A 9,246-nucleotide genomic window follows, 5' to 3' on the forward strand; every position below is an offset into this window, starting at 1 on the left:
AAATTTGATATTATAACTTATATAATAATAAATGTTAAATTTAGTATTTTATTTTGTGTATTTAAATTAATAAATTCATAATTTTAATAAAAATTATAAATTATGAATTTTTAAAAATAAGCTATATAATAATAAATGTTAAATTTTAGTATTTTATTTTGTATATTTAAACCAATAAATTCATTTTTTTAATAAAAATTATAAGTTATGAATTTTTAAAAATAAAATGAATGTTTATTTTTATTTTTTTAAATTAAATATAAATACAATATAAAAAGATATATATTTATAAAATTCAAGTTAAAATTTTAAAGTATATTTTATATTAAATATATGTTTACATATAGCTGGCCCCATATGTAGGATTAATAGAGATAGTATGACATCATTTCATTCATTCTATAGTGGTCAACACAATAGGGAAAAAGCATAATATTTCATATAAAATAAGTTTGACACATTTATTGCTCTCTTAGAAAGCTGTGTAGGGTAGAAAGCATAATATTTTATATAAAATATGTTTGACACACTTATTCCTCTCTTAGAAAGCTATGTAAGTGTAGAGGCATACTAAATATTTAAAGCCTAAACATTATTTTAAAAAGTTTTAGGTTTGAACTTTTCACATTACTATATAATGATAAAACCATTTTTCAAATTAATTTCTTCAAAATTTTGATTCTAAAATCATATTACATCTTGAATTTGACTATTAGAAAAGAAAATGTCAAACTGGTAGAAAACTAGGCTAAAATCTAAGTTTTTGAGCAGAATTGGCAAAATTTTTCCTAATGAATAGTGCCACTTCCATGTTGAGTTTGAAGGCCTTCCCCTTCACCAAATTAGGTCCAATATGGCTTGTTGAAAAGCTCTATCTGTGTGCTTTCTAGGAAAATTGGAATTCTTTGATTTGGTGTCCATTTACCCCTTCTAAAATCTGTTCTCCCAAGACTGCTTCCTGTGGGTCCAAAAAGTTGCAGAGAGGGCATTTTTCAGGTGCTTTTTGCCTTTTAGGTGACCCAGATCTCCTCCAAACCTCATGAAAATTTATGGGTTTTAGTATTTTTTCATGAGGAATCTAAAAATACAATCCATTTTGCAAAATCCCCAACTAGCTCAATGTGCAGCGCCAGTAGCGTTGCGCATCAGGGGAAATTTCCTATGTTTTGCAATTAAAATTTATGAAATGACAAAAATTTCTCCAAAATGCTTCAAAATTTGCAAGAGGCAAGCTCATCAACTGCTTTGCTGAGCCAAGGAAGCTTCAGCCAAGATTCTAAGTTTATTGTGCTCCTTTTTGGCTTTTAAGGCTCTCCTTAACTTGGCTTTTAGGCTTCTTATCCTTGTCTTGAAAATTTTGTTCTGGGCCAAGTAGTGATAAGCCATGTGGTGCAAAATATTCTTCTCCTTATTAGCCTTATCAAGAAGCTTCTCAAGGTGGATATTCACTCTCTCCAACCATAATTCTCGGTCAGCCTCTATTTCTTTCTATAGTGATGTCAACTTGATTTTTCTTCTTTTTGCCTCTTGCCGATTTTCCCTTATGGTTTGTAGCTCCATGATTGTTTGTTTGTACTCCAATTGCTTGTTTTGTTGCTCAAGGTAATTAATGATCCATTTAGCCCTCTCAAGGTCAAGTGATAAGGCTTGGATCTCATCTTCTTTCTCCTTGATAATCACATCCTTGAGTCTTGAGCTTTAGGAGCCCAAATCAGTGTCCTCTTCCTCAACCAAAACAAAATGCTTGTCTTGGCCTTCAAAAGGCCCTTCATCATGTAATGGTTGCTTTTCTTTGTCCTATACCTATTCTTTTGAAGAAGAAGGTAAAGCCCCTTTCACCCCAAGTGAAGATATCATTTGCCTGTTATCCAGTGAATAGAACGAGACCCCTTCCACCCATGGTGGAGATAATACTCGTTTGGTAGCTACAAGAAGTCTTCTTGTTCCTTTTTCATAAGTTATAAACACAAGAAGGTGAGCCTCTTTAGTTTTTCTTTCATGCTCTCTTTGTTTCCTGGAAGGTCCACCTTCCTCTTGAGGTTCTGCAAAAATCTGAGGCCCCTTGAAAATCTCATGGGCAATGAAGGTTTCCCATGACACTCCCAACTGAGTGAGCTAATGCACAACAATAATATTAATGACAACAAAGTGATAAATGTTGCTGAGCTGCTATGGGTACGGTTTTCTCTTTGCCAGCACAATCATCCTCTCTATGTTTTTGCAAATGAAATATGGAATACTCATCATTCTGACCCTGGTGAAATGCATAAGAAATCTGATATGATATGCATAGAGTCTGGAGAACCTTCCCTCACATGTGAAGTATTTTACGATGAGTTTCATTAGTGGAACATACCAATCCTCCAAAAACTTGAAAGGAAACACCCTGCCCAATTTACTATGATATTCAGCTTTAATATAGGGTTCGTAGTGCTGCTTGCCAATATTTTCTCTTTTTTTCCATCTTTCCCCCACGTTTGGCATCCTAGTTGCTTCTGCAATAATGGTTGGTGAAAGAGTGAAATTGGCGCCAGCAAGGTGTACCAATTGTCCTCCATGTTTATGACAAATTGCCTTGCTAATTCATGATGATAGTTCACCCTCTCAATCATCTCACAAAAATCAAATCAAGATTGGTATCTAAAGCAAGTAGTAGCAAGGGGACAAGCAAGAAGTTCAGCAATGCTAATAGGCTCCTCTCTGATTATTTTGGACCACCCTTGTGAGGTCTCCTAGGTTGTACATTCCTGTCTCTTGAACTGTCACTTTGTGTTTCTTCTTCATAACTTGAGTCACTGTTTCTTGCCATGGTGCTTGGTGTTGTCTTAGGAAGATGGTGTGATGAAGGTATGGTGAAAAATGGTAATGAAGGAGGACAATGGTGATGAGTATGAAGAGATTTTACTCTTGGGAAATGGAATTGGGGAATGAAGGGATTAGTTTTGGGAAACTAGGGTTTAGTGGGTAATTTACGGTTTGGTGAAGGGAATTAGTTGTTTTAGGGGAGTTGGATATGGGAAAATGGTATTAATAGAGTGACTTAGGGTAATAAAAGAGTGAAAATGGTTTAATGAGGCTTTTAATGATGGTGGAGCGAAAATTGCACAATAGAATGTCAAATAGTGAAGATAAGCTAGGGTTTCACTTTCAACATGCAAGATTGATGAAGAACATAAGTATGACCTCAAATTCAGCTTTAGGATGATGATTACTTACTTGTAGCATGAAAATGTAGCAATTTTGAGGGTTATGGCATGATTTGGAGTGATTTAACAAGTTTTGGGCTGATGCGCAGTGCGCTAGGCCCAATGCACAGCGCTCATTCATATTTACACTGCAAGAAAGGCACTGATGCATAGCGCTAGCATGATGCGTAGTGCCAGGCCAAGTTGCTTGGAAAACGGGGTTTTTTGTCTCCTTTGCTCCAAATCGTGATTTTTGACTCTCCAAAGGATTTTTGCACAATGAAATGATAAATGGAACCCCTTTCACTTTAAATATGGATGACCTTTAATTTTTACTAATTCCAAACCCACTTTTCTAATGTCAAAGTCACTTTTGGTCTTGAGCTCTGTTTTTCATTGAAATTGACTTTTCTTAATCACTTGGTAAACTGATGCATTGATGCTTGTGTTTTTTGTCTACAATGGCTGGAGTTGGCAAGGTGAGCAAGGGTAGTAGCTTTGAACTTATTACATATAGAAAATATTGAAATTACATAAAATTTTGTACATAGAAATAAAAACTCTGTTTCACCTCAAAACAAAGTTTTGAGGTAAAAATCACTTATTGAGCATATTCATCATTTGAAAATTTGATTTTTTGAACTGATTAGACCTCCTCATGTGCCTTCTGACTGTTTATTGAGTTTTTGTTGACCATGGTGACAAACTCTAGACCTAATGAGACCTAAAACCCTAAAAATGATTTTTGCAAATGTAATGACAAGAAATGACTGTAAATGACTAGAACATGTGAACAAGGCTAGCAGGTAAATACCATGAGGGAAATTGAAAATGAACCACTACCATTAGATGATCCATGACCTAATGGAATGCAGCTAATCGAATGTGACACCCACTATGCATGAAAAAAGAGAAATTTGATCACTGATGGAGGGATGAAGATACCGACACTAACAAGATGTTAAAAAAATAATATATGAATATTGGATAAAAAATTCATGTGTTTCACCAAAAGCAAGGGATGTGATAAGGAAAAGAATAACACGAAAGAAGTACAAATAACATGCAAAACATATATTGGACACCAATCAGATAGAGTTGTTGAATAAGTTCATAGAAGAGAATTGTGGAATTAATGTCTCAATCAGTACTTTTGTGCAACAAAAACCATCATATGTTAAACCCATCACTGTACACGACACTTGTTGCTGTCATTATCATGTGGAATTTCAATTATATTATGACACCTTGCTTAATTTTGGTAAAACATTTTGGAAAAATTCACCTCCTCCTTCCACTATCCATGGTTTCATATCCAAAATTCTATGTGAAAGAGAAAGTCATGAATTATTTTACCGAAAGAAATGTGTTGGTGGTAAAAAATGTGATCATTGTGGAAATTTGACTTTATTTCACAACAAATATTCTATTCGTATAAATGATCAATAATTGTCTAACCTAAAAGTGAAATGGAAGAGATGTGAATATATCCATACATTGATTAGTTCAAATAATAGTACAAGTGCTAAAAGGATTGAATTACAAGAAGAAAAAATTCCTATGATAGAGTTTTTTAAGAAATTTGAAACATAAATGTATAAGTACACTAAACATTTTCATAGAGCTTGATGGCAGGACATGCAATTCAAGAAATCTCGTGAAATGTTTCCACCGGGGACCATTTTGTCAATACTTGATTTTGCATAGAATTACACATTTGTTGCACAAAATGAAATATAAAGTGAATATTATCATTCTGACCAAGTCTCTATGCTTTTCCATATTCTATATATACATGTTGAACAAAATGTTGATGGTATAGAAATAACTAGTGAGAATCGCCATGTTATTAAAGAATATCACTTTCATATTAGCGATGATCGTACACATGATACACATTTTGTACACCATTGTTTTGATAAAAGTTATGACTCATTGAAAGGTCATGGAATAACATTGAATGAACATTGGATATTGTCAGATGGATGCACAGGTTAATTCAAATCTTCATGATCATTATTTTAGTTGTGTCGTCTTCATAAGAAAATCCACATTAAACATCGTTGGAATTTATTTGATACTGGTCATGGAAGAGGAGAACGCGATGGTGTGGGGGCATGTATAAAATGAGCACTTCAAAGATATCAAATGGACCACTCTGCAGACAAAGTTGTCTCAACTGAGAAAATTTTTCAATGGTGTGATGCTGCACTAAGTTATCAGACTAACCCATCAAGGGAGGCACAAAAGTATGTACATATATGTACAAATTAACATGTATATAGTTTTAATATATGATAATTTTTATTAATTTTCTAATTTTTTATTTTTATTTTATTTTTAACAAAGTCAGTTACTGGTTTTCTATTCCAAAAGAAAAGAAAAGGAGGGAGACATGCTCCCATTACATCAAGCCAAAATGGGTGAGGGAATCCTGGAAGAGAAATAGAGGACCAACGATCCTTATCTTCCATGCTCCTCCCCTTTTGTTTCTGATATTACTAATTACACTATCCTTGTAAATACTTACATACTGATTCAACAACAATTTACACCTACATAACATAAAGAGTTAGTACCCAAAAGACTTAATAGTACTGAGATGATTAAGGCATTTACAGTTAGTTTTTTTTTATTGAGGGTTCCTGATGGGGCTAAGGCTAATTCTTGCTACTGTGAATGTTGGATTTTTCTTCAATTTGAGTAATAAGTAAGCTCTTCAGATAATTAATCGTTTCCTCCAAATGCTTGCATTTGTGTTTTAGCGCAGAAATTTCTTTCCTCTGTTCTTCTATTTGTCTCTTTAGAAAGGAATCTTTAGATTTTGCTTCATATATGTAGTCTTTGACCGTTTCTCTGACTGACTCAATCATGAATTTGTTTGCTTGATAAACTACACAGTTTTCACACTTTGGTACATTTACAAGCAGATTCCGATCCATATTTCTTGGAGGGAGAGGGTGATGAATCCAGCAGATCAGAGATGGGGAAGTAGGAAATAGAGAGAATATACCAAAGTAGTCATTAGACAGTCCCGAGAAGACCCACAACTATGAGAAGGGAGATCGGGCACTGAAAGAAAAAGCGGCAAGAGTTACACAAAAGCAGAGGAAACTGGGAGGTGAGGGCCACTAAAGCTCCACGGTGGAGGGGGCAATAAGAGCTGCACAGAGGTAGGGGCAACAGGATCTAAGCGGTAGTGGGGGCACCAGATTTGCGCGAAGGAAAAAAGATTGTAGATGCCTCGAGAGTTGCATGAAGCCGGTGGACACTAGAGAAATGCGGAGGCAAATGGAACAGGGAAATAACCACCAGAGCTACACAAAGTAATAAGGTAAGGTTATATCAGAGCATATAAGCTCATTCCCCAAAGGGGCATAGCTATGACTACTTGAAAAGAGATGACTACTACTGAGACAAAGGGGAAGGAGAGGGAGGGCAAGGATGGCATAGATAAAATAATATGAAAGGAGGGGGGGAATATATAGCTGTGTAGCTTGGCTCGTTAGAGAAGACAACATATTCATTTCATAGGAAGCTGGAATAGCTACCAATTCCTTGTTAGTCAAAATCTCACTATCATGTCTATTCTTGGGATTTCCTTTGATTTCATGAACTTCTAATATCTACTCATTCGAGATGAAGTGACTGTTGCCCACCTTGATGTTCCCTCTTTTATTGTTATTCTCAGCATATTGTGGTGGGAGTTCCTATGGAATCAATTTCTGAGCATTCACATTATCAATTCTTGATTCTCCCATAGGATGATTGATAGCTAGATTTGCCTGCATGTCGGCAGTACAATTATTTTCTCTAATAATATGCTTGAAGGTGACTTCACCTAGAAACAAGAAGTTTTTTTCGACACTTTTTGTTTTTTTGTCTCAGGGACTTGTTCTTGAGGCTTCTTCTTTCCACCATCGAATGTATTATTATTGAAGAGTCCCCCATTATTACCAGATTCTTCATACTGCGTTGCCTTAGGATTTATGTTCCCAAGAGGGGGCCATATGCTTCTGCCCTGTTGTTGGATAGTTCTCCTAATCCCCATTCAAAAGTAATAGAATTTTTCCCTCCTGGGTCAAAAAATACACCTCCCACTCCAACCTTGCCTACGTTGGACTTTGAAGCACCATTAAATAGTAAGTAGGGCCTATTTAATTTTTCTATCCATGTTTTTAACTCCTCTTGTTTCATTCTTATTTTCCAATTTTGCATATTATTAGGAGATTTGTTGATGTGTATTTTTTGTTGCTTTCTCATCGCGAATTCAGCCCAAACTCTTTCCTCATGCTACAATTGTTGGAAATCTATTGCTTTAACTCCTTTCAAGTTGAAGAACTCAGATGACATGCTCCAAGTGTTGGCCAAGACTGTTTTGGTATTTGGAGTGCAATCTTTGAAGATCCTTTGATTTCTTGCTATCCAAATTTGCCAAGACATAAATGAGGGCAAACTCAACCAATATCTTTTTACTCTTTTTTTTTTTTAAGGAACATGGATATCTCTTTCCCTAGGTTGATAGAAGTTCATGATAAGGTAGTGAATGTTGGAAGCTAACCTCCAAGGGACTAACAAGCCCTTTCCAGAAGTCCCTGGCAAAGGGGCATTCCACGAAAATATGTTGGATATTTTCTTCACTTCCATGACACATAGTACAGCCCGATGGGCCTTCATATCCTTTCTTTTTATGATTTCCAGCGGTCAGTATTTTTCCTTTGAGCAACGTCCACATAGCAACTTTGATTTTTGGCAGTGTTTCAATTTTCCATGCAACCCTCCAGTATCCCTTGTCTTGATTTTCATGCTAATGTAAAGTGGCATATCCTGATTTGATTGAAAAATATCCTTCATCCAGATCCCAACGAAGGGAATATTTCAAATCTATACTTAGTGGAGCAGCCCCCTTAAGATATGAGATTAGGGACTTCCACTGAGGGACAAAGCCATGAGGGAGGATGGGGATCCTCCAATCTCCCCATTCTCCACCTCTCAAAAGAGATATATCATCCAGTGTAGTGATTCCTTTTGTTTTCATCCATCTTCTTAGATTCTGAAGATTTTCTTGGCAAGTTATGGGTTGATTTCCTATTATTTTATTCATCCATATTTTTATGGATATACCATTTCCATGTATCTTAGGAAGTTTTCTTTGATGAGGGAAATTGTTTTTTTAATCAGATTCCATACTTGGAAGCAAGGCCTGATTGGATAACCTTTTCTCAATAACAGGATTCTATTCTCGTTCATGTATTTTTCTTCTACGATTTGCTTCCACCAGCTGCTCTCTCCTATTATAAGTCTCTGTTTTATTTTTTCTCCTAGAGCCAAGTTCATTATCCCTAGTAATCTTATTGCCAACCCATATTTCTCATAGGGTTGGGTTACTTCATCCCATTTCATAATGCTATGCTTCTTTGTCTCTACTCCACCTCTTTGCCATAGGAACCCCTTGATTACTAGCTCAAATTGTTTGTGTATACTTTCGGGGGCTAGTATTGCAGCATAGTGACAGATTGGGAGAGCTATGAGTAGGGCCTTTATTAATACCACCATTCCTACCATATTGAGCCATATCATGCCCTAGTTCTACACTTTTTATTTCATTTTTTAAATGTACTTATTCCATATGTCGGTCTCAAAATTTTCTTTTGAGATCGGAAGTCTAAGATATTGGAAGTGGCTCCACTTCTCTTGAAATAGAATTTCCAAAATTTCTGATATTTTTTGGAGAGTGGGAGATGGAGTGTTCCATCCAAATATTTTGCATTTCTGGTTATTTAGAAGCCCTCTAGAGGCTTCCAAAAAAAAAATTCGTACATTTTTTATTCTTTTTGCCATTATGCAGGAGGCCTCTCCCATAATCAAAGTGTCATCTACAAATAGGGAGTGGTATATACTTTTTAGCTGAGGAGAGATTGAGAATCCTGTAATAGTCCTATCTTGTCTGCATTTCTAAAGACTTCTGCTCAGGGAGTCTGCCATTATAATGTATATGAAAAGAGAGATAGGATAGCCTTGTCGTAGCCCCCTTGAACTCTGAAAATATTCCCTTGGTCTT

The sequence above is a fragment of the Pinus tabuliformis genome, chromosome 2_2 (genome assembly GCF_031772625.1).
Source record: "Pinus tabuliformis cultivar Carrire ecotype Pingquan chromosome 2_2, CPIR1, whole genome shotgun sequence".
In the NCBI taxonomy this organism is placed as follows: Eukaryota; Viridiplantae; Streptophyta; class Pinopsida; order Pinales; family Pinaceae; genus Pinus; species Pinus tabuliformis.